Genomic DNA, 26,306 nt, shown 5'->3' with positions numbered 1-26,306 from the left:
AACATTGTTTACAGCTTCGCAGATTGCATTTTGCACATAGGCGTTAGAAGTAGGGTTCTGGGGGATGCTGCAGCACAACCAAAATAAAAATGGTAATGTTCAGAAAGTAAATGAGCAAGATGTCTTTAAATTTAGTTTTTATCTTGATACATTTGCTGTGTATGCAAAGACCGAGATCAAATGTCAAGCTAAGGGCCTGGTTAGGATGGCAGGCGGAAGTGGAGATGGGGACCGCACGACATAGTATCGGTGGTCCCACAGGCCAAATTACAATGCGACCGCCACCGTGGCGGTCGCATTTTACATGTTTTCCATTGCGTCGTGTGCTGCTGGCTGCATCACCCGCGGCAATGAAAAAAATGCCTATTTTCCATTTCCCTGCACTACTTGCCTGCCACATGGTGCAGGGAAATGTAGGGGGCACCATAGGTGCCCCCCCAAGTGCACAACAGAAGTTGCCCTGTTCAAGGCGGGCCCACAACAGGCCCCCAAAGTCCACCCTGCCATGCATATCATGGCGGTTGAAGCACCATGGAAAGGCTGGCGGGGATGGACATGCTAATTTGACCGCCACCATTCTGGGTGATGCAGCTGCTCTGACAGGCAGTCGGAAAATGACTGCCTGTTGGAACCATAGCGGTCGGTCTTTCCTACCGCCATGTTTCTGCCCACCATGGCAATCTGGCGGGCGGTAAACCGCAGTACGATGGTGTAGGGCCCGTCTGCGACAGGCTGTCGGTGGCGGGCCTTCCGCCATCGTAATCAGGCCCTAAGTCTTCTGAAGAATTGCTGCTCTTTCTTTTAAAATGGAGAGTGGTGTTTACTTTTCTTTCTCTGACTGCAAAGTTGGAGAATTTTGCATAGCGAACTATCTGACATTCTTGCTGGGACACATTGAGTGTGAAAGGAAAGGCTGTAGTACTTCAGTAATTTTCATAGATTATATAACACAACAACATTTAAATACCTGTAAATGAATTGTACAAATATTTCAAAACATAGCAGTAGTTAGGAAAGCACAAATGTAATTCTGTTATTTTTTCCAATTGTGAAGTTTGATAAAAACAAAGATTTAATAGGATCAAAGTAAATCAGGACACTTTACATGGTGATGTGCAAATGATAAATATTTGCTGAAACCCGATTTCCACACATTATCATTTGTGTTCTATATAGTTTTCTCAGTAAAACTGTATATCCGGGCAAATTTTGTTGCCACTTCAATGGAAAAAAGCATGTTTTATAAATAAAAATGCTCCACCATACCATTCTTTAGTAATATATTTGCAATAGAATGTAATGTTCTAAAATGCACCCCTGGCTACACACTACCACCTTATCACTCTCCTGCTGAACTGCAGTGATTCATTTTACTTATTCTTTACATGGTGCTTGGATTTTTCACTATTGCTATGACTTTGGTGATGTAACATTGATGTCAGCACCCCTCCTCCAAAAATTGTTCCAGCATCACTGATTTTGCACAACGAAACAACTCTCCTAATAGTCATGAGGCCTTTTCAGTGAGATTTTACCTTACTGCATAAACTAATACCCTGCTTTCTCATTGTGGTCAAATACTTTTTTTTTTAAACAATACGCGTGAAAAAAGCCACATTAAACCAGATATGCAGCTACTTTTCTTCTTGTGAGTCACAACCTTTTCCTACACTCCACAATAGTAATAAATAGCTTATTGCACTCTGCACACCTGCATATTCACTATATTTTTCAATTATTCAGCTCAATAAGGCTGAGACATAGCTGTGCTCTGTGACAGAAGTGTGAATCATTTGCCTATCATGGGTGTGTACATCAAGGAACTTTGAGACTGGTGAGCGACATCCAGGCCAGGTTTTGGGGAACGTGACATTTTATTTCCACTGCATTTGACATGTTAAAATGCGTGACGGGCTGTCCAATGCTAGATTGTCAATCTGGATTAGGATGAAGGTATTATGCATGATTACGTTACTGGTTTTGGAAAAAAAATAATTTTAGAAAATGTTTGTAAGAAATCTGTGGTAAAACCATGTCCTAATGTTTGATGTGTCACCGAAAAGAAGTGATTTGCATTTAAGCTTCGTTATGGAGAATGATGCTTTGACTGCAACTCAAGGTAACTGCATAGTCTTTTGAATGACAGATGAAATCTAGGCAATATAAAATAATGTTTTAAACGTAGGTATTAAACATAACAATATTACTTGTGCAGCATTTTGAAACTGACCTAACCTGAGCATTTGTTCTTGTGTGTGATATCTTGCTTCCCTAAGCTGCATGTCCATCTTTTGTAAACTAATGTTACCTATTGTGTTGGAGTATTTTGAAGTGAAATATTGGCTTCCATGGTCAGGTCCCATGTACCTCAACAGAAATGAGTGTTTTACCTCTTGGTGTTTAGTGATGGTGTTACATCCTGAGTGTGAGTAAATAGGTAGAACTCTTAAGGATGCCAGGCATAAAGCACCTTACAACAGGTAGCCCACTGAGCTGCCCATTACAAGCATCAGTTCATCCTCTGCAATCACTGGGCAGTGTAGTGAACACCAGGGTGAACAAAGAGACTTAATTTAAGAGATTTACCTGTCCCGATAATTTCACAATAGTAGTGTAAGCTTCATTTTAGGGTTTGCCTACAGCATGTATGCGCTGTCAGTGAAAGCTGTTCTAATTTTTTTTTTTAAAGCTCAACATCTGGCTTAGAGCCCGCCCATTACTTTCCGATGCTTACCATTGGTTAGTTTCCCCTTCATTTTTGTTTCCTTGCTTCTTACTGGTCATACCTTCTGCCAGCTGCTTACTCCTTCAGTCTTCTCTGGGTTTTTGTCCATTCCTGGAACATGAACCCTGCACAGCTTCCTGTTGCGGCCAGTGTCCTTCCACTGGCTGTGTGCCGCTCCAGGTACCTTTGTTTTTATTTTTTGCTTTTTGACATCCACTCACATAGAGGGCATGGCACTGTACAGTCACCCCCAACCCCTTGTTGTCCGTTTTGCCCACTGCCCCTCCAGCCGTCCCCACATCCATTTTGCTCCCCACTCCCTGCTGTCCGCTTTGCCCACTCCACCCCCCTGCTATCCGTTTGGTTTCCACCCGCTCTCCTCCCTCATGTTGCTTAGCTCCCCCTCTCCCGGGACTGTCTTTACACATATTGCACAGCAGCATGAGCTGCTGTGAAACTTGACATACATAAAAAAATTGCCATGACACGCTGAACGCTGACCACACCATAGCAAGCCATGTTGCACAGCAGCTCATGTTGCTTTGCAACATGCCTAAAAAAATTGACAAAACCAATAGATCTCGCAAAGGTGAAATCTATTGCCTTTGCTAATGCAGGTTATCTCAGTTGGACGTCGAGAAGCCACAAGTGGAAAATGCTAAGTTCCCAAACCCCCTGGGCCGTGTTAAAAATTTGCCAGAAATTCTGCTAGTAACACTGTCCTCACTGGAATTACCAATACTGATGGTACCTGTAACTCCAGCAGCTACTGATATGGGGGTAACTCTGTTGGGGGTGGGGCTGCTAGACAATTACAAGTTGAACCCTTAAGGTTCCCTTAGAAATGATGAATTACTGGGGCAATCGGTAATTCTGCATTTGATTCTCCAAGTAATTCCCCATCCACTGACTTCGACCCACCCCGTTTTTCTCCCAGATATTTCACTTGCATTGAGTCCATTATGAGGCTGAGATCAGCAGATTTGCACATATCATGCGTCCGTTGCAGTGGCTCATGGATGCTCGGTCTTTATTTAGCATTGGTGGTTGAGCTTTCAAAGCTGCACATCTGAGAAGTATGGGAAAATTAATTATTTTAGCAGGTGCAAGGGGTCCCTTTTTATTTTAGAACCCTGTTTTTGTTGTTGTTTTTTTTTCTAAATACTGTTCCTCTGACATTTTTGCAGCTGCAACTTCCTTTTGAACTGACTTCCTTCAGAAGGCTTAAGCATTTCTGATTGTTTTTGTTTTGGGTAGAACATACAAGTTAACTTTTTAGTTTCACATTTGACTTAATTGTTTTACTTAGTGATTGCTATGCATATATTTTATTTATATAATAAAGTGTATTTTTTGTGTATGGAACGCTGTTTTTGCACCAGGTTCAAATGTCTCTGGCCTTGTTTGCGCTTAAGATGTATGCTAACGAAAAGCCCTTTCTCAAAACGTAAATAATGTTGTTCTTCGCAGCAGATGGTCTCAGAAGTCCCACTCTGTGCTGTGTTATTTCTGCACTGGCCATACTGTAACAGTTGTACACTTGGCTGTTTGAACAGAGATAGCTTCACTGTGGAGCTGGAAGAGACTGGCTCTTGCAAACTTATGTCAACAGTGCATGTCTGTTAAGGGTTCATTATTATTGAGTGACAGCGCCTTGCCTTTGTTGGTGTGTTTCATGCTATGCTGCATTGAAGGTGCATTTGCATTTTCAATTGCTGAATTGTCTTTTTTTGTGCCACATTTAAGGGTAAGAATAGTTAGGGGCAGCCACAGTGAAGCTACAGACTAAGGGCCCTATTTACAGTTTACAGATGCAGGACAGCTCCTACAAAGTGACAGCTGTCCAACCTAAAGTAAGCAACTTAGGTCAATGAATTATACTTTATTGTGTGACTAATTAAAATCTTTACAATACAAAACACGTTGCAGTATTTTATCATTAAAACACTAATACATTAAATCAGTGAGACCGAAATTCATTAAGCTATAGGTGAACATATGCTAAAGGGCTCATTAAAACAAATGAAGTACTTAGGTGCAAGGTTAAAATCTGTGGCCAGAAGAGAAAGAGGGGATATATAGCAGCATTGAGTTAAGTGCAAACAGAACCATAAAGTGCTTAGTGATGGGTGGGGTACTGGCTATGGATGTCCACGACTCACAAGACTGTGCTGATGTACTCGGCTGCTATGGTACATGCATAATGGATTAGGCCGCCATGTTTAGCAGCATAGAGACTTCTGCAAAACAAGGAAATAAAGTGCTTGAAGTGCTTATAACATGAGTGCATTGATGTTAATGGCACTTTAAATATGGTATACAGGACTCCCGCCATTTTTTGGTGGACATCCCGCATTCCCCAAACTTCTACAGTTCTACAGTAAGTAAGATACGAGGTAGACTTAATAGGCTTAGTGGTCTTTTTGTGATTGCTTTCAATATGTCTGTGCTGTCAGTGTCTCGCCACTCATCAAATGAGTACTGGTGCCAGGCTGGGGGAAGGGAGTGCAGCAGCAGGCAGGCATAGATCATGCAGAACAACTTATTGTTGTGACGCGTAGTGGGGGTTCAGTTCTTTTTTGTTTACGACAAACTATGGGGAGATTATTTGCTCTCAGCTGATCTAAGAACCTACAGCAGACAAATCGGTCAACATGGGCCTTAGGCGATTTAAAGTTGGCTCCGGTAGACAGAAATATTGTTGTTCTTTGGTGAATCTCTGCTATAATCGACAGAACTCGAGTCACTTAAAATAAATGAACAATTCATTATCCACACATTACTGCCAGCTCCATGCAGTTCATGCTTGCACTGAGCAGCTTGTTCACTAACCCTGCTATGTCTACCATCATCAGTGGATGTCATCAGGCGGCAGGACATCTGCCTGGCAAACAGGGTCACTAGAGAGGGTCCGGGCTGTTTTCCCTCAAACAACTTTAGAGCTCCTTCTTGGTTTCCAGGGTGCCAAGACCTGAGGTGGTCGAGTGTGGTCAGGGGATGCTTTAGGTGGTTTTTTATGCTGTCGCGCTGAGCAAATTCCCTTAGAAGCAGAGATCAGCACTGAAATAGAAATGTGTGGTCTTAGTGGTAGAGGGAAGGGGAGGAATGATTGTGGGAAGTCAATTGTGTCTTAATCCTTGGGTGGGGATGAGTGGAAACAGCTCCCATGGCCAGTTGGGCATGTACCGTGAATGTGTATGAAATGAGGACTCTTCTTCAGATAAAGCTGTGGCTCCAGGATTCAGTTTTGGAAGTCAAACCAAAATGATATGCAAAATACTAAGATTGAAAGTCACATCCTGTGGACTATCCTTAAAATAGTTCAGAAAAGCTGGATTTATAAAGGAGATAAAATAATTGCAGGACAGAGAGTTCTGGAAATTCCATGTGCTTCAAACCAGACAGCAGGGGGGGGGTGGGGGGGTAGGTCAAGCGGGAGAGGTAGATATGGGAGAGTGAAAAAAAGGGAATAAAGGGTGCACTGCTTAATTTGTGCCAGTGGCTGCAGGTAGGGAAACCCACATTCACTTTTGTTGACCAGGACTGATTTTTCATCATCAGACTGAGGAGTGAGACTGAGAAAGTGAGTGTGTGGTATTGTAAGAAATAGGTCTGAGGTGGAATCAAGCCTAGGCAGCCTTTGCATTTGGTGACTCTGGTATCTGGTAGCTGGTAGCACTGGTGAGGGACTCCTTAGAAAGTATTTGGTTTCCAACAATGGCATTTATTATTTTTTTTACAAATTACACACTGAAGGGACATAACTCGTTAGATGAAGGTGGACAACAAATTAAGAGAGTTATTGAGTAATAGGAACATTCACAGACTTTCATTGAGAATTAAATGAGAAGCGGAAGAAAGCATAATGCTTTATAGAGTTGTAAGAGGGAATTTGGCTGCAAGACTTAGATCACAGGAATGAAAGGAAACCAGAAATGTTGATGCCCCTTCTGTACCCAAACTTACCAGTCATGAACTTCTTATTTAGAAAGTCCCCTCTACTGAGAGTTGGCAGATTGACACAGACTGCGGGGTGGGTAGTTCTGGAATTGCTCTGCTAACAAACTTAAACTTGTTTTTTTTTCTTTAGCAACCGGAAGACACAAGGGAAGGCACAGCATGGATGCAAACACAAGACCGAATGCAGTGAACCAGTAACTATAAGAGAATCCCCCGGTGAACCTGGAGCAGACAGGTAGTGAAACTCAAATTCCATTCTTTCTTTCCAATCATTATACTGATAAAGTAAGTCCTGAGGGACGGTCCCACAAGGTCCTATCTCTGAGTTCACCTCTCAATTTGCCACTGGATTGTGCTTGGCTTGCGTTGACAAGCATGGGAGGACTCGTCTTCAGTACTGGACACATTTACCTAGTACTGAAGAAGAGTTGTTGTGTGCTGCGTGATCTCCAAACCACAATTCTTTGCAATGTCTAATACATATGCCCAAATTATCTACCCCACTTTGCGATCTCTTTTCTTTGGTGGCATCTCTGTTGACCGCGCAACTTCCGTTTTCCAGTAATCTCTAACGCATTTCGGTGCCGACTCGTACATTTACTATTATTGTTAAATCACTTGTACAATGCATGAGAGAGTGTTTATTGGTCTTCAAATTGAATTACACATGCTTTACTTTGTACCTTGTCTGATTCTCTTTATGTGCTTTACTTTGTACCTTGTCTGATTGTCTTTAAGTCCATTAATCATCTTATACAGAGATCTGATGTCCAGTGAAGGTCTAGTCTAGCTCTGTGTACTAATGTTCGAGAAGTGGTTTATTTTCTGAGTGCAGTGTACTGAAGGTGCAACTGATCACGTGGTGTCTACTGTGCCGTGTGCTGTGAGCTTTCTGCTGTGAGGCTTAGATGCAAGGGCACCTTGATTGTATATTATAGAGAGGACCCCCTGTTTTTCTTTTGGTTTCCATCTGTATTTATTCATATTTGTGTTTTTGCACATTTGATCTGGTTATCCATATTTATTTTTGGTTCTGTGCAAAAAATGATGCTGCAACAATTGTATTTCCATATCTATTTAACTGATAAATCTACAGTTACGCTTGCATGCCCTGGCGAGTTTTAATGCTGAAAGTACTGATGTATAATTCAGAATCATCAGTACACACGCATTTTAGTGCACACAATTGCACTTGTGCTGCAGTTTAAGCTTCACTTGGGTGCCATCTCTATTATTAATTTATTATGTATATGTTCGGTGTTATCCAGACTTAAAAATAAATACACATAGAGAAATAGGTTGTTTTTTTTCTGCCTGTGTTTATCTGTAAAAATCTGTAAAAACAGAAAGCTGAGAGCCCTCGTGATAGAAGTGTGAGGGAAACCAGCTCACGTCCACATTATGCATCTTTTCCCTTTTAAGGTGGGCATGCTGTGTGTTCTGAGTGCCGTTCTTGGATTTTCATTGTTCTTATGCATTCCCACCCGTAATGTTTTGTTTTGTGCTCCTTATATAGTTGAGAGAATAGTTTCTCAGAATGATGAGACACAGGTGTGGAGGTAGAAACATTTAGCACATCTTTCATGTTAAGATGCTTCTGCGTCAATTTAGTGAGCACATAAGATAACATGAAATATAATCAAAGAACAGACCTATATGATGAGGAATGTAGAGTGACCATCAGTGGTAATGAATTTGCTGGTAGTTCAGTGGGGTGGGGGGGATGTTAAAAGTAATGACTGTTCTGATGAAGCTCATGGTGAGACAAAACATGGTGGTTAAGGAGTTGAAGAGTGAGTAAGATTCCTTTCCTGCTCGGTGAAGTGGAGTGCAAGAGCATTGATCGGGGAATCATCAAAAACAAAAGTGTCGAAGATTTACGTCTTCGATGATCGTTTTTTCATCAGTCAAGATAAAGGTAAAAGAACGGGGAAGAAAACAGCAAGTTCACTTTCCATCAGTAGAACAAAATCACATTAGAAGTGAGGAAATGCCATTACATTGGCAACGAAACGCTTGAATTTATGGTCGCCTGTTACAGCATTTCTTGATATATGTGCCAAGAATTCCTCTCAGTTATGTCCTTCCCAACAAGAAGTTCTTAAACCCCCCCTGACTCTCTAAACGTTCCTGATATTTTGCATATTTTATTTAAGATGTATCTTTCCTTGCTTTGCTTATCATTTTATATGCTGTTACTCATGGTATCGTTCCGTACATTCTTCATATGGTATATGTTGAACAATTTTTTATGAGGTTACTAATTGGTATTTTTCATAGACACCTTTGTACCTATCAATAACATTTTCTTGAACTTAAAAAGAAGTGAGGAAATGGAGGGAGTCCGTGCACTTCAGGTACCATATCTGTTTTGGGAGAGGAAACGGAAGAGAGATTTACCGTGAAGAGCCCGCACCATCTGGACAAAGGCTGTGCCGACGTCCAGTGCCAGAATCCTCATACCCCCGGTGTGAAGGATCAGGTGTACGTACCTCTGCCTTGTGAACGACATTGCCAATGGCCTTGGGACTAATTTCTGTAGAATTCTACCTCAATTTCCCATTTTATTTGTCAGGTCCCAACCAGGCTATCTCTGAACTCATCGCTGCGTGCAGGAAAGCGCTGCATTATTCATGGCAGTGTAGTTGCAGCTCGCAGTTCCACCTCCCACACACTAATGAAAAGATGAGACCTGTTTCCGAAGCTGTTCCCCAGTGATTCTGTTTTCAGTTCAAGTAGCTATTGCCACTTAATCTGAATGGTCTAGAGAAGCAACATACGGGTGGGGTAATCGGCAACTGACTCAGTGTTGGATTTAGCCAGTAGCGTCAACCATAGACATGTTGAGTTGTGGGGCAACAGAAACGCCTGTGTTTTATGGTGGAAGCACAAATTCAGGGGAAACCCACAGAAATCAATTCCTTCATCCGATTATGCTTGTTGCTAAGAGAATACCACCGACTGGATTTAGCACATCCTCCAAAATTAAGGAAGGTGTATAGTAAATGTATGCTTCCCTATGCACGCTTACCTTGACGATATATTGATAGTCAGAAGGAATAACTTGCTTTTCTTAAAAAAATAGCTTGTTTTTACGTAGCACTGTATACTGCACTTCTGCCATTTTGTAAGAGGTCTAGAAACATGTCTCTAGTATCCAATGTAATGGTTCTGAATGTAGAGACCTCGGAATGATGGAAGGCTGAGTGGGCCGTGCCGGGACGTACATGCATTATCTGCAAACCTCTGCATATTTCTGTAGCAAATGGTTTAACTCAGGGCACCATCTTGTCAGCATAGATGGACTTGAGAAAAATATCAAAGGAGTTATCTCACAGGAAAACTGACATAAAGCTAGAATGCTGACACTAGACACTGACATAGGGCTAAACAATGCCACAACAAAACATAGGAGTACGGCGGACACTGAAAGAACCACAGAGACTGGGAAATGAATGTCAACACAAACAATACCACAGCCACCAACAAAATGCAACCGCTGGTACTAGGTGTTACTATTGGTATATATTAGGCGATACAAATGCCACCAAACCCTAGAACTTGTGAGATTGAAAACTGCATTTCAGTTATCCTTATCTTAAAGAAATGTACCAGCACAGAATGTAGTGTAATAGTAAATCTCTTAGCCTGTAGAAAAGCCGCGGAGTGTTTTTCAGATGAGCTCAGACAGTGCATAATATACAGAGCAGACAGAGAGTGGGGTAATGGGTCGGCCCCTTCCAGTTATTGGCTATGCTGACAATTGCACTTACTTTTGTTTTAATGGGGGCCATTCCCCTCAAAACATGTACTACTGGCTGCGGGCTTGCTTGGGTTCTACTGTACGATACAACTGAGTCTTGACTGCCTGCCCTATAACTCATATATGTGTGTGTGTGCGCGCCCTTAAAGATACATTTAACATTTTGAGTAAGTTTACAATTTATTGGTATTCACAAACTATGCTTTTAATTGTATTAATAGTAATTTTACAACTGCGGAGACTCCAAATTCGTGGCAGAAACTCCACACAAAATAAGATAGGCCTGTTTTATCTTTATATGCGTGAAGTGCTCCGCCCGACTGTGGAGTCTCCGTTAATTGTAAAATTACTATTAGGAAAATTAAACCTGTAATTTGTAAACCCCCGCCACCCCCCCAAAAAAGCAAATTTACAAAAAAAAGTGTAAATTTACCTTTTTGAACCAGGCCCACCGAGAGAGGAAAAAGAGATCGTAAATTGGCAATAATAGGGTTAAAGTTGATGTTGTGTTTGGGATTATAGGCCTGAGAGTTTTCTAGAGTATGTGTAGAGTACTCTTGTAATGCTCCTGTCGTAAAACTGAAATATCAGGAGTAATCCTGGCTCGCTATTGGAACTCAAGAGGAGTACAGTAGCAACATCTTTGGGAATCCCTTAGTGCTTCCTTGTCCGCCAGCATGTAATTCTTTCTGTATTTACGTGCGTGCATCTCCTGCCACCTACTGGATAATCCCGGAACACTGCTAAAAAAAACGGTCCCATTTTCGACCTCTTGGCGTCATTAGAAGTTGAAAAGAATTCCATTATGCAGAAACCCTGGCCCATTAGATTTCACTCTCACGGTACAAAATGTCACTCCGTTCACTCGAGTGAGAATTTCCCACATAAGGGGACGCTGGCAAGTCACAGACCTCCGTTGTGTAAAACGAGCGTTCAGGTAAAGGTGTCTGCCACAGAACTGGCCTTTGCTGAGAGAGCGCAGTGGGCGTAACCCAAAGTGGCGCCCTCTTCAGCACTTTTCTTTCGTCGTACGTAGTACGGAGACCGCTGCCCAGTGCGCCAACGCCCTCTGCTGGTCGATTCCGTGGGCCTGAGCACAGCTCGCACATGCTGACGGCCGGTTCTTTCTGCTTCAATACATTTGGCTTCACTTTGAAGCAGATGGTGTGAGCGAGGGCCTCCGCTCTGCAAGTACGAGCCAGGCGAGGCCGAGAGGGCTGCTACACCGCAGTGGTTCCGTCCCAGCCGGAAGCGCGTTTTGGCGCGCGTGCCACTGCTAAAGCTTTGGTAAGAAGGACTGGGCAGCATGTCCCCAATTACAATTTCTTATTTTTTGTTTCTTTAAATAAATAATATTGTAATTTCCAAGCACCAGGGTCAGACTGGGAACCAAGAGCAGCTCTGGTAAGTTTTGTCATACCCGCCCCCCATTCAACCAGCATAGATATAGAGCGAAGTGAAGCGAGAGAACCCAGAGGCGCAACTAGAGTCAAACTTCGATGGGGCATAGTGGAGCTGCAGGGGCTCTTAGAAGGGGTGAAACAACAGCCAGGCCTCATTAACATGCAAATGGTCTTTTAAAGACCTGTGAAGTGCTCCGGTGCCCAATGAAGCTGTCTCATCCCAGGCTGCCACACGGGGGGGGGGGGGGGGGGCTGAAGCCCTTTGAGTCCAATGGGTGTTGCGCGCCTGAGAGAACCCGACCACTACATGGCTTGTTTGAGAGGTTCTTCACTGTTTTTCAATTGGGGAAAAGTAATGTATTTAGCAACACATATTTTTCGCATCTTTTTCTCCCCCAGTACTCCTTTCTTCTGCCTGCTCATTTTTCTCTTGATCCCTCACCTCCTATTCTCTAACTTTCTCTAACTACAACATCTCAGTGAGTACCCCCCTGGCCCCTCCTTTCCTTCTTCTCACTTTTGCTGTCTTTCTACCTTCCTTGTTAACCTCAGTCTCCCTTCTCTCTTTTTCTCTCTTCTTGTTTCCTTTTCATTGCTTGTCTCTTGAGTTATTCTCTCTCTGCCTATACTTTTTTAGGTCTCGCCTGACCCAGCGCATGCGCTGGTCTGGCGAGACTTATTGAGAGGGCTCCAAAAAGTGCGACCAAGCCAGCCTAGAGCTACAGTGCATGTGCGCGGGCACGCGCGCCACGCTTTACCGCGATTACTTTCACTTTCACGGCCGCTTTGATGTTTGATCGCGATCACTTTCGCGGCCGCTTGGCATAGCCAATAGGTCTCGCTTTTGGGACCTTATAAGTATTTAGTTATGCAACTGTTGCATAGCTAAACACTTATAAGGTCCCAAAGACCTATTGGCTATGCCAATGCTTGTTTTAGGTCTCGCCTGACCCAGCGCATGCGCTGGTCTGGCAAGACATTTTGTGAGGGCTCCAAAAAGTGCTACTAGGCCCACCTAGAGCTACAGTGCACGGGCGCGCGCGTCGCGTTTTACCGAGATTACTTTCACTTTCGCGGTCGCTTTGATGTTTGCTTCAATAGATTGCAGCAGTTAAAACAAGCATTGGCATAGCCAATAGGTCTCGCTTTTGGGACCTTATAAGTGTTTAGTTATGCAACTGTTGCATGGCTAAACACTTATAAGGTCCCAAAGGCGAGACCTATTGGCGATGCCAATGCTTGTTACTCTTTGCTCCTTCTCCTTCCTTTCTTGTCGCTTTCTCTTACTACCTTCCCTCTCTATTTTCTCCCTTCTGCTCTTTATATATAGCACCTTCCTCACCCTTCCTCCTCTCTGTCTCCCTTCTGCCCGTTTCTGTTCTCTCCTGTGTTGTAACCCAGCCTTTACTCTGCACACAGGTGACTGGTAATGATTTGCACGCGTGAGAGGAGCGCAGATGATTTTCAAACAGAAGTAGAAGATCCAAACGAGAGAAACAGTTCTTAGGAGCAGATCAGTCAAAGAGAGCTGATTCTAAGCCACAGTCAGACCAGAACTGGACCAATCTGATCTGTATTTGTGCGGGTCGTCTAGAAGGACGATGCCCTTCCTCAGCACCTTTACATCCCCGGCACTTAGCTCAGCACGCAATCCTCTGTCAAGGCTCTGCTGAGAAATAACCACAGCTTCAGGCCCAATTAGCTGTTATTGATTTTTAGCATCTTTATAAGGTGTTTAACAAATTCTCAGCGTCAATGAGAATCCTGAATCTCTCTAAAGATGGTTTGGTCTCAAGAACATAGACGCAAGACTACTATATTGTAGTTATTTTATTTTTATTTTTATGCATGTGAGTAACATATATTGGTAATGGAAAATCTTTCTCTAATCATTTGTTTTGAATTAGGAGTGAATCTCAACCTCTGCTGCAGCCTGTTACCGGAATGCACTTTTTAAAGTATGGGGAATATTTATAATAAAATGTTGGAGCGCGGTGTGTTACTTCAAAAGTGCTAATGCCGCGCTCCTACATTTTTTAAATGCAGGGATGCACCATATTTACAAAAATACAGCGCACCCCTGCGTTTGCCCTAGCGCTGGCATAAAACAAGATGCCTAGCGCCAGGGCAGGCTCCCTTGCACCATGTTGCAAGGATGCCTGCGCTGCAGAGGTGATTGTTTCTGTGCAGAAAGGAACACCTTCCTACACATAAACTTCTTTAACAGCGATTTTCTTTAACAGCGATTTGCTCTTTCTCTGTGTGTTGCAGAATGCAGCACACATAGATAGAATAGAGCAAAATACAAGGAGAATTTAATGATTTCTCCTCGTATCGCCAGTCTGAGACCAGGCATTCCCTGCTCTTAGTTTTTGATGCCGCCCCAACCTTGTAAATATGGGGCAGCATCAAAAAGCAGTGGGTGTTGTGGTGGAATGCTCGCTGCAACACCCATTGCCCACCCCTTGGCGTTAAGCCACTGTAAGTGCCTAAACGCCACCTTGTAAATATGGGGTTGAGAGCAACGCCACCGGACGCATTAGGGGCTTGTAAATATGCCCCTATGTGTCTCATCCAAGTTACATCATTACAGGAAGGGAGGCAGGACGTTCCCAGGGAGCAGCTTGTAGCTGTGTTTTTTAAAGAAAGTGTTGTTTCCCAGTTAAAGGAAGTGGGTAGTGTTGATAGTGTGTGTGTAAGTGTATGCGTACATCGTCAGCCTCCATCTACCATCGTAACTGCCTGCACAAATTAATACAAGGTGGCAGGTATCTTTAAAGCGCTGGAGTGGGGACTACTCACATGGCGGAAGTGTTCCACCCCCAAACAAAATATTAATGGCCCTCTCCCTGGCACAGAAAATAGAATAGCTTATTTGTGGTTTTGTTACTAATGCAATGGAGAACTCATTAGAATGTGATTTTCACTCAGAAACCAGTGCTTCCTGTAGGTTGGAGCAGACTATATTGTGTCAAGTTTAAAAGAAAATATTAGAAATGTAAAACAAGTAGAAATAATCCGTTCCAGAACATTAAAAGAAGCCACCTTAACACTGTGGCCACAAACAACAGTAGCCTCACCTGTCCAGTATGACCCTTATTGTTCTTTTGCCGGGCTCCTGTGTTATTTGTTAGCCTGTAAAATTATGTTTTTTTCAGAGGGGATGGACCCCGGGGTTCTGGATTTCTAGTTTTGTATACTACTAGAGCTGGAACGTCATAATTTTTCCCAATTCTTCTTCCCATCTCTCAATGGTTAAGCCTTCTATTTCAAATATTCCTAATGCTGGCAAGAGTCAGTGTTAGCCAGTGCTAACACCTCATGTAAAATGAATGGCCTCTAGGAAGCACTTACAGATACAACAGAAATTTTCTTGCTCCACACATTGGATCGTGGTGGGAGTTTTCATGTCCCTCACCCCCGTAACATCTTTACGGATTGAATGTGTCTCAGTTCTTTTCTTTTCAATTGTGTTTTTGTTTCTTCCTATCTGGTACTGGCTCTCAAAATGGCTACGGCTTCATGCGATGAGATTTTCCATCAAAGTTGGTAAAATGGAACTGCACATCTACAACTCTATGTTTCCTTTAACGTTTTATGTGTATTTTGATGTGTGGAACCACAACTGACTACTCACAGATTTTTGCCTTTTCTTTTCCTCCTGCGGTGAGACCCTTCGACCACCAACTTGACGGTCTTCTATTTCCTAATTCTTCAATGGATGTGCATCAGTTGCCCGTTTTTTAAAATCAATGTTTCATTTACAATTATTAAACTTAGTAGATGCTTCTAGAGTTAATAGTAGGAATCAAAGGTCTGTAATTCTTAGCTGCAAGTAACACAAATTAGGACATTCTTCTCCATTGTCTACGTTTGACTAGGAATCCGGTAATCCAGCCCTACTGCCACAGGTGGCCCTAGCTTTACTGCCTCTTCGAGGAAGCCTGGTCTCTATTTCCTGGCTCAGAGCATGCAGTCTTTAGAAACTGGATAATAAATCATTGGAAGGACATGACAGACAATGTCCCAATTTCCTTCTTTGTCAGCTCTCCATCCAGTCGGACAAATCCTAGGCACTCTGTCCACCTGTCCTGCTCCAGACTAGTAAGACAACACCCCTTCTACAGTTTTCAAGGTATATTTTGTGGCTCTTGGGCCAGAAATCCATCTGCAAGACCTTCACCTTTTTAACTCAAAAACATTAAAAAGTAGGGATCAATTTATAAAGCTTTCTATTTTCCATTCCGGTAACTCTTGAAAATTCAGAAGTTAACCTACCCACTCCACAGTAAGTAACACCTACTCAAAGAAAAAACTTTGCATATCAGGGACCATTATGTTTTCATGAACAAAGTACCTCGTTGGTGGACGCGTACTTGTGAATGCAGTAAATCAACCTTCACTTAAAAATGATGATTGCTCTTTGATTCACTTTTAAATTTTTTAACTGATTTATCAATGCAATGGAAGTGACGATGAAGGGGCAGCAGCAGGAAAGACCCCTTATTTCATTTAATGCTGCAGTCCTTGGTGGTCTTTGCAATCATTTGGTAAACCTATATGCTTTAGAAGAAACTCACAAAAGAGAACATGGTACGTAAGGCTCAGTTCAGAGACTTGGTCAATAAATTCTTTGCTCTGGATTTGTTGTAGAAGGAAGACTCAAAGCTACTTTCCAGGGTTTAAACTCGAGAGCTGAATTCTGTCCGCCTCACCCCCCCTTTAGGTGTAATAGAGAACTCTTGTGTTTGGATTGCGATTGTCGTGTCTCCACCAGAATCCAAGACGAGGGCCTTCAGGTGTTAACTCTAGACATTTAGACCCCTCCCCCACAGAGGAACATAGTCTTCTCTATTACTGGGCTAGGAGGAGCCCTTTGCATTATTGCTAGAAATATACTTCATGGGTCAGTGGTCCTGGTTCTATGATCTATTCTGTTTGTTTTTGCATCAACCTGAAAGGACAGGACACCCATGTGCAACCATTGGAAGGCATCCATGAACAAGTCAACATATTTGCAAATCTATTCTTGGCATGATCTCTACAACATCGCCTACAGTTTCCACGAGAATTGGCTGGCACAAGAGTATTGCAGTGTTATTGTGTGTGTGTCTAGTGATTCAAGATCAAAGCATTTCTGCTTCCTGCGTCATACTTTTCAATAGTACTTTGCACAATTCTTCTAAGACACTGTATTTGCTTGCGATCCCTGAGCACCAGATTTATTCAGACAATCGGAACATCTTAATTTGAGATTTATGTGATACATTTGTATGCAATGGATCTTAACTGGGAGATATATGTTTATTTGTTGTGCATACTGAAACATGAAATTGGGGACCATCAGGAAGTACAGTTTTCTTGAAAGGTTATCAGGATAAAGACAGCAGACTTTTTGTGTATAGTCCACACTCTTGTTGACAATACGGCCGGATCAGGTTTTCTGCTCAAAGCATTTTTGGGATTGTGGATCCCTCTGCTTTTTCTGTCACCCAAATATTTAGGGTACACAGGGAAAAATGTACAGCTGGCTACATTAACCGGGCTTCACACAAGCGTGAACAACATTTCTTTGTCGTGTCTTGAGGGTTTTCAATGTTGACATCAGCACAGAAAGGGAAATAATTTGTGCATATGACATTTGTGCATGATTTGTTCCTGTGATTTTCTCATTTTTCTCACTTTGCAAGTGCAAACCATGAGCCCTGGTGTCACAGAGCTTTAAATTAGACCTTGTGCTAAAGTGTAAGCAAATTCCATTTTCAAGCATAGTTGCATTACCGGCAAGAACTAAATTATCAAGATAGTCCTTGGTAAGAAGGATAAGCGATGGAGGAACCTGTAGCCTACCTGCCCCATTGTCTACTGTTTTCTTCTTACAGAAAAATTACAAATGTTCACAGTCGCGAAGCCTCGGTGGCTTGTTATTTATCTTTTCACTTGAAACAAAGCTATGGTACTCCAGGGTATGTGTACCATGTTCGTTACTGTGCCACACATTCATCATCATGCACAACTGCAAATTCGTTTTGAGAATTTAGCAGCAGCTAAATCTGTCTCTGCTCCTCAGTGTGAGCATCCCCAGGCTGGTGCTTGATATCTGCAAAAATGACACGAAGGCTCTTCGAGAACAGGTGTTACAAGGTTGTAATGGTTTCTCCTGAGCAGGGAATCTGTCTTTGCGTCCAGCCTCATCAGCGATAAAACCACTGGCTATGGAGAGGTTATGATGTGCAATTCAGCATGACAGTCCAGAAGCTAGCGTGCCGCAAGTTAACAAGGCAATTGTGTGAATAAGTGGCAAACAGAGCTCAGAAAGGTTGGCGCTGTCTCTGAAATGCTATGTAGATGAAGGTAGGTTGAAGAAAAATGAGCTTGTCTGAACCTTTCAGAGCTGGGAATTGTTTCTGTTGTTGAGGGCACCTCGACCTCTCCATAGAGTGCGGAGAATGTGTGCGGAGAACCGTCTCGCAGTGACTGAAGACACTAATCCTGTTTTCTGAGAGGAGGAATAGATAAAAGTCATTCATTGGCAATTACTTCACACTGCATTGCTGTGCCCCTACGGGGGTGTACTTATTTACATTTCACCCTTAGCCCTGCGACCTCTGCCTCATTCTCCTGTATGTCCAGGCAGTACAGCTTGTGTGGGGTTGGACTTACTATGGACTCGACTACTAAGTTCACTTGGTGCACTGGACTGTTACTATGAACATGCGAAGGGATATGAGCTAAGAAGTCAGGGATGTCTGAACCGTTCACTCATGGCACAGGACAGTGTGGGCGTCCATTTTAACCCAAAGTCAGTCCTAGAATAACAGCAGCGCTGCCAAGATTCCTGTCTGTACAAAATGCTACTACGATAATTTTTTCATTTATTTGTCATGTCAAAAACTAATTTCAATTGGCATACTTAATGAAAGTAGAACAATTTCACAATATTTCTACAAACCCATGCAGACATAATCAAATTAGAGAACATTCTAGAATGCTGTTGCAGACCTGGGAAATAGAATTGTTCTTTCCTCGCTGCTGGATGCCCTATTTAAGGAGAAGCATTCTGGCATGTTATATTTACAAGTTTGGTCACCACCCTGTACTCTTATCGTGCCAGCGTACTCTGTATCCCATTCTTGGGCTGATTGGATTATATGTATAGAAGTGCCAAACCCCCCTGAGTCTGAAAGGCTCTTTTATGGGTAGGAGTGACATTTTCATAAACCTGTGTCCTCCTTTTCTCAGACATACCTGGGGTGACCAATTCTCAGTACAGAAGTGTGTTATCAAGGCATAATCTCAAATAAATGTTACCTCACCTTCATACTATATGTATCTAAAAGCCTTTCCTTTAATACATGAACAGAGGTCTTCCACCTCATTTCCAATTCTGCTTTGAAATCTGTAAGAGGGAAATTCCATGTAGGAAAAACAAGAAACCCTCCAACAACCTGACACTCACACAACCCCAGGCCTTTTTACTCACCGGCTGTGATTCTAGGAATGATGTAATTACTTATAAAGTTGCCAGTAAGCGTGCTCACTACCCGTTTACACCTTCACTTCCCAGTCAACATCAGCCCAGAGTTAGGATACCTCCTACAGCAAGGATGGTGGCATCTCTTAAACCCAACCCTACTTGCCTCTAATGTTGCCTTGGGATGTTCTCCAGCTGGGGGCTCATCAGGCAAGCTTGTAGGAGGGCGGGCCATTATTCAGCCTTGTTCCACTGCAACTTTTCAGATGAGTTACTCTCCTTTGTGTCGTTAAGCAGAACATGTGTTTGAAAAAGTTGCCCTGAAGGGATGAGTGGCTGTGTTTTGCTCAGTGAGGGTTCCCTGGAATCCATGGTCTGGTTCTTCTGAGTCTGTTTTGATCCAAAGCAATAATGCCTCATACGTTTTTTTGTAGCCATCTCGTTCAAGGTATTATGGCCCTTTGATTTTTCAGTAAGTAGGTGTGAGTGGAATCTATCATTTACCATTAGTTAATCCTAACTACGGGTGTGACTCCACCATTGGAGGGGAGGAGCGTCGCCCCACTTAAATTACCCCCAGAGATAAAAAATAAAATGGTAATTCATTACCCTTTTATTTTTCATCCCCCGTCCCGAACAGAGGTCAGGACGGGGCGGGTTCTGCTGGATGACATCAGCAGAGAGGGCTGTGGATGCACTGTTTAAAGTGCGCATGTCTTTTTGGCCAGCCACACTGTTGAGCACCAAGTGAGGCTGCTCCCTCCAATCAGGGCGATGTTCTCATTCTGCATGAGAGCAGCGCCAGGATTGGCCAAGTGAGTTTCCTGTTGGTCGGGCTGCAGGCGAATATAGAAGTCGTCGAGTGCAGAGGACATTGTATTCGTCTTTAGGTAAGTTTTTAATTTTTTTTAAATATTATTTTTGCACGTGCCTCCCGAGCCCCCATAGATGCCAGTCCCCACTGCTAAACTGCAATCAGGGCACCACATTGTAACTTTATTTCCCAAGGCGAGGTCTCACAACATCCCTATCGGCATTCTATTAAAAAGCGTTTATAAGGCTGCATTTTACTGCCTCAGTGTGTGTATGTACCTTTTATAATCGCAGCTCACTTAATAAAGCACACATGCCAACATTTTGCAGAAGGAAAGTGGGGAGTTTTTAAAACCTAATCGGGAGAATGCGTTTCTCCCATTGACTTCTATAAAAATTTGCAACGGGTCTATTGGCGTGTATGGGACTTGCACGTGTGCCGCTGCAGGATCTGATTTTAGAAATTCAAATATACGTTTTTTTCCGTAACTGTCAGGAGCACAGAGAAATCGCTATGGCACACAGAGAAAGTGTGACAAACATGTGCACTTGCTTGCAGGAGCAGGTTACTGGCAGTGCATAAGCCGAGTCACACAAGACCAGCCCCGGCCATCTGAAGCCCGCCGAGGAGTAGGGTTTCTGCCTGCAGAGACTAGCCTTTGAATCGTTAGTCTCCCGCCTGGTTCGGGAGGGTTGGCATGTACGATAACGCACTCGCTCAACACGTATTTTAAAAGCTTACATTTGACAGGGCAACTGTACATCTGGCTCTGGGACAGGGTGAAATGTGTTTCTAGTCGATGGCGGCGTGGTAAACAGACTGTAATGGGAAACCAGGGGAAGCTTTTCCGACAAGTGGCTCCTCGGCATCTGCTCTCCCTCGGACTGCACGCGGTTGCTCGCCTCGCGCCCCTCCCGCTCTCTTGTAGCAACGCTTCCCGCGCAGAAAGCGCCGCGCGCCAAGGGGAAGCGAGCATTGCTTTTGTGGTGAACCTGCCTGCCTGGCCAGCCACCAGAAGCGAAGTGTTATGTAAGGCCTGAAAGGTGGCTGCGCCGTCTATCCCGGCAATGACATAAAGTCCCTCGGTTCAAAGGCAAATAATAAAAGGTAAACAGATGCGCTGGCTGGCGGGCTTTCCTTCGAGTGCCTGCGCAGTGGCTTGTGCGAGGACAAGCGAAGTCTGCTTTTGTCTTAGTGGGGTGAATCAAGCCCAGCGAAATCCCCGACCGCCACCCACTTTTAATTAAATGGCTCGTAGGCATTTGCATTGGATTCATCGAAGGCAAAGCCGGTCTCTGGTGATCGGGGAAAGTGTTTCTGAGAACTCGGGATCCAGATAGGCCCCGCCCGGCGTGTTTGACTGTCAGCCAAGCCTGGGAGCTGGCAGCTTTCCATTCACACAACTCTGTGAGTAAAATGTGTACTCGGTGACTGGGTTTGGTCCCTTCAGAAAGATTCCAACACAGGGCGACTGTCTGTGAATGTGTGGGAGTGATGTCATTGCCCTTAGGGATGAAAAGAAAGACAATGTATTTGTGCATGTGTGCAACTGGATAACACCGCACCTTTGTGACAAAGTTAGGCCTCTAGTTTTCAAGCTTGGTTTTACGGTTTATTTTTGTCATGCCACGCAATTTTTTTTCTGTAATTCGTCGATTTTCGAAATGAAACTCTTTGTTCAAAAAAGTTGCACGTGCTGGACTAAGCAGTGCACAGCTGCAGCTATATGGGAGAGGGAATATAGATGACACGTCATTCAAAGGATGCTAAACGTGAATGATGGAGTGCAAATAGGGTGTAGTGCCCGTAGCTGCTCGGTCTCTTGCGTGCATTGGCTGCTAACTGCACGTTCATGAGTGTCCATTACGAGCCCGCTCATGAGTTCCATGGTAGGTAGTGTTGGCACTTTCCTTTCTGGCCCAATTTATTAATTCTAGCGTTGCACTTTTCCATCATTCTTTCTCCAGAACCTAGGATCAGTGGGAAGCCACAGTGCTATAGAAAAACATTTTTTTAGCCTATGTGCATGTGTTGATTACGAGCGTAGAGTTGGACAAGCGATCAGATTAACAGGGCAAGCCGAGCCATAGCCAAGTTGGGCTGTCTAGGCTCTGAGAGCCCGTGCACAAGTCAAGCCATGAGCATGTTTGGCATCTAAATCATTCAACAAACATCTGCGTATATCGCAGTGTTTTTATCTAAATTAAATAAACAGATTTTTTAGTATTGGGAAGTGTTTCACCTTCAGAACATTAGATTGTATCATTCCATTGAAAGGTATTTATTAAAAGTGATAGTTTTTAAACATGAATTCTAACCACTGACAACTGTGCCACTATAAACTAAGGGGCAGGTCAGTTGTCATATTTACCCTATCAGTGGCCTAAATTCTATTTATAGATGGAGCAACATAATAGTCGATTAAGTCAAACTCAAGAGATTTTTGTACAGCGTATATACTGAACTCACATATTTGAAGATGCTTTGCGTGTGATCATGTCGAAAAAGGCGGCAGGTTAAAATAAAGTATTTGCCCAAGATAACACAGTTTGGTCAAGAAGGGAACCCAGAATTGAGCCCAGATTTTCTGGTTTCAGATTGGATAGTTGAGCGGCAAGATTGGTATCTTTCTCTCACCTGTTATACATCAAAGGTTACTTAATACTTTGTCTTGAATTAGGTTAGCGCGCTTGTGGCAGGCAGAAGCCAATTATTTTGGGGTTTGAGAGTCCTAGAGGATCTCAGGCTGTTCCAACCAAAATAGCACAATTTTTTTCTGTAATACATTCTACTTTTGTGTTTACAGATGTGGCCAGATTTGTTATAAAGTCTGTGAGCCTCCAGTAGTGGGCTTCATGCTGAGACTCACAGAGTGCTGTCAGCTGGTATCGTGCAGATAAACTGCATTCTCATTGGCATCTTCTTCCAGAGAGCACGGATACTTGTAATAAACTAGGTAAAAAAATGTATACAAAGCAGACCAAACTTGAAGCATCATAGAAGAAATGGACAGGAAGAGGTAGCTGGCATCCTGAAGCCTACCGTCTTCTTGTAAGCCCCAAGTGGATTGTTTCTTTTAAATAATATAGAACAAAATGGCCCTGGAAGTCATTCATTACCAAGTTCAAAGGACGTGCATTGGCTCTGTGTTATGCTGCATTTGATTGACTTTGCTCTTGATCTAGGAGAGGGTGTGCTGCCTTAGTTTGGTCTCTTACTGTTTGTTAATTGAGGAGCTGTGCCATCCTAAATGGCTTTTTTTGTTATTAGGTCTGGCCTGGAGATAGTTTTAGCTGTTTCGCCAGCCTCATATAAGAAAAACAAAATAGCCATACATCTTCATATAAGTAATTATGTAATAAGTAATTAAATCGAGTAATACATTTTATGTGCACCAATAAGAATTGGATGTATGATGTTACAATGCATGCTTTTACAACGCATGCTGTTACAACGAAATTTTTACAACGCAAATGCAGTGACAACGCAAGTCTTTACAACGCAAGTCTTTACATCGACTTGCACTAGATGGCGTGCTAACATTAAAAAAGTGTAATTTACTATTCTAACTCCAGTCCACGTAACAGTAGGGAAGGTGTTTGGATAGTAAACTACACTATTTTTAATGTTAGCACGCCATCTAGTGCAAGTCAATGTAAAGACTTGCGTTGTAATGGCATGCGTTGTCAATGCATTTGCGTTGTAACAGTTTCGTTGTAATGGCAGTGCGTTGTAAAAGTTGCGTTGTAAAGGTTGTTCCCCATAAGAATCATATTTCTCTGGTATGTACATTCAAACTAAAAAGGATTTCTCTACCTGGTCTATATACTGCTACCTACTTTCCCCCGCCCCACCGCTCTTACCTGTAACGAGTGGCGACCGGCACAGGCAGGAGCAGTGAGGCGGGCGGGATGGGGTGAGGGGGGCGTCGACAGATGATGGGATAGGTCAAATTAAATTAAAAAATAAATCAAACCACCCACCTTGCATGCGCCGCATCACCGACTCGGCGATGTGGCGCACACCAGGTAAGTGGGTTTATTTATTTTTTTAATTTAATTTTACCATTTCCCATCGTCTTTTGACTTCCACCCCACCCGGCTCACCGCTCCGTTATTACCTGTGTCAGCTGCCACTGGCAGTAACATGTAGGGACCAGTGGAAATTTGGAGGCAAGCCGAGGCCGGTGGTGGGTGCGGAACATGAGAGCTGGAGGCAGCCTGCCTGCGGTCATTCCCATTGCAAGACTTCCTTGTGCGTTGGGAAAGTAGGTACGATTAATGTGAACACAGAGACAGGGCGAAAGGAATGATGCATTCCAGCAGGACCACTTAGGGAATCATAAGGTCTTTCCCGTTTTTCATATATAGGGAACTCCAGCGCTCCATATTGTAACATTTGCTTTCCTTAATTTGCAATATGCTAGAAAATATAAATATTGTTAAAAAAAACAATTGTTTTGTGCTCAGCCTTCATTATTTTAAAACCAGCATTTGTAGACATAGGGGCCTATTTACAAGCCAGTTTTGCTGCTGGTACGTCACTTTTTTCCATTTTAAAACGGATGCACCAGTGGTGCAAGGGGCTTGTAAATAAGCCCCATGGTTTTTATAGCATCTTTATCGTATAGACCTTGTTAGATAAAAGGCTCTGCTGCCCTAGTGGCTCGCTGATAACTGAATCTGGTGCAGCCATGGTTCACGCTTGGAGGGTGCCTATGCGTGACATTTACATGCCTTACGTGTGACACTCCGACGACCCTGTGCCATGAACAGGAGCAACATATCCTTGTCTAATTAATCTCTCTCCCATTTGGACTACAAAGGACAGTCTGTGACTTAGCTAAGGTACCCAATTGACAGTGCTCAGAAGGAGCAGAGCGTCAGTTAAGTCTGCACAACCAGTCTGTGCATCCTGCATATTTGGGTACAGGTGAGGGGTACTTGGGCAAATGTGAACTATGGGGCAGCTACCCCTGTGGTCTTTACTGCTCGTTTCAGCCCGATTGTCACAGTCAGACTCAGGGAGAGGACAGAGGCAGCTCACAACAGCAAAGATCAGCAGCCTGACTAATGGCCCATGAGAGAGGTTAACCTGGCAAGGTCACAGAGAGAGGCTGCCATCAGTGCAGGTGCCCCGGTGTTCCTGCTGACGGTGTGTGAGTGTGAGCCTGACTATCAGACAAAGCGAAGGCAAGTGCTCACCTAAAGTGCCCAGTAAACCTTCTGAGCCACATTCATGACATCCTACGATCTACTGCCTCTAAAAGAAACAGCGAAACACCCTCTCTCCCCTTCACTACCATCTCTTGAGTTGTCAAACTGCCATATGAATCCAGCCTTTTCTTTCTTTAACTTTGTGTTCTTGTTCTTAGAGGTCTATAATAGAAACAAGTCAAAACCACAAGTATCAAAATGAGGATGTGCCGATCACCCTCGACATGAGGCAACCTGAAAGCTAGGCCTGTCCTAAAAAGTGAGAATAAAACATTTTTTTCTAATCTGAAGACCGCGTTCTGCAATAATTAAATGATAAACATGGAAACATTTTTAAATGCTCTTCCACTTGGGCTGCAGGATAAACAATCTTGCTAGCTGCATTTCTTGTTTACAAAGAGAGACACATGGATGCTGTCAATCACTCCAATACACGCCCTTGATTATGCAAATAACCAGGGCATGCTTAATATCAGAGCCCTCTGGTCAAGTGAACAGAAATATTACAAAACGCTTTATGGGTAACCTTTGTATAGGCCTACACTTGGTCTCCAGAGAAGGGCAGTGGCAGAGCACATCTTAGAGTTGTGGAACCACTATATCACATAGTGTGCATTTTAACACGCACTGTAACAATTTGCCTCCATGATCTGATGGCACTGAGGAGAATGGCTGCACTGGCGCGTCAGTGACAGCTGAGCACCGATGGACCCATCTGAAGCCAGTCAGCAGAGATGCACGCGGCCACCCTATGTGTGCTCCGGGGCCCGTGCAGCAGGCTCGAGACTGGTGCCTGGCTGCTCAGGCAGCTAGGCTTGGTGCAGCTAGCAGCAAGCCTTAGCTGCTGCGAGGCGAGCATTATTAGGGTGAGGCAGGTCTGCGCATGCCACCGAATAGAGACATGACATACATGAACACAAACTTGCATATCACTCTGACAAAACGATAAAC

The 26,306-nt window shown here is 43.4% G+C and overlaps 1 protein-coding gene across 3 annotated transcripts in view; it reads left to right on the top strand.

The window, feature by feature from the left end:
- Positions 1-26,306, top strand: part of ATXN1 (ataxin 1) — a 1,009,465-nt gene that overhangs the window by 789,337 nt on the left and 193,822 nt on the right. For all 3 annotated transcript variants that reach the window (XM_085607037.1, XM_085607038.1, XM_085607039.1), the window contains one exon: positions 6,816-6,920. The gene's annotated coding sequence lies outside the window, so the exon portion shown is untranslated. The remainder of the gene's footprint in view (positions 1-6,815; positions 6,921-26,306) is intronic.

This window comes from Triturus cristatus, chromosome 5_2, assembly GCF_964204655.1.
Source record: "Triturus cristatus chromosome 5_2, aTriCri1.1, whole genome shotgun sequence".
Taxonomy (NCBI): Eukaryota; Metazoa; Chordata; class Amphibia; order Caudata; family Salamandridae; genus Triturus; species Triturus cristatus.
Note: the sequence above shows the minus strand (reverse complement) of the source record. Positions and strands in the feature narration are given on the sequence as shown.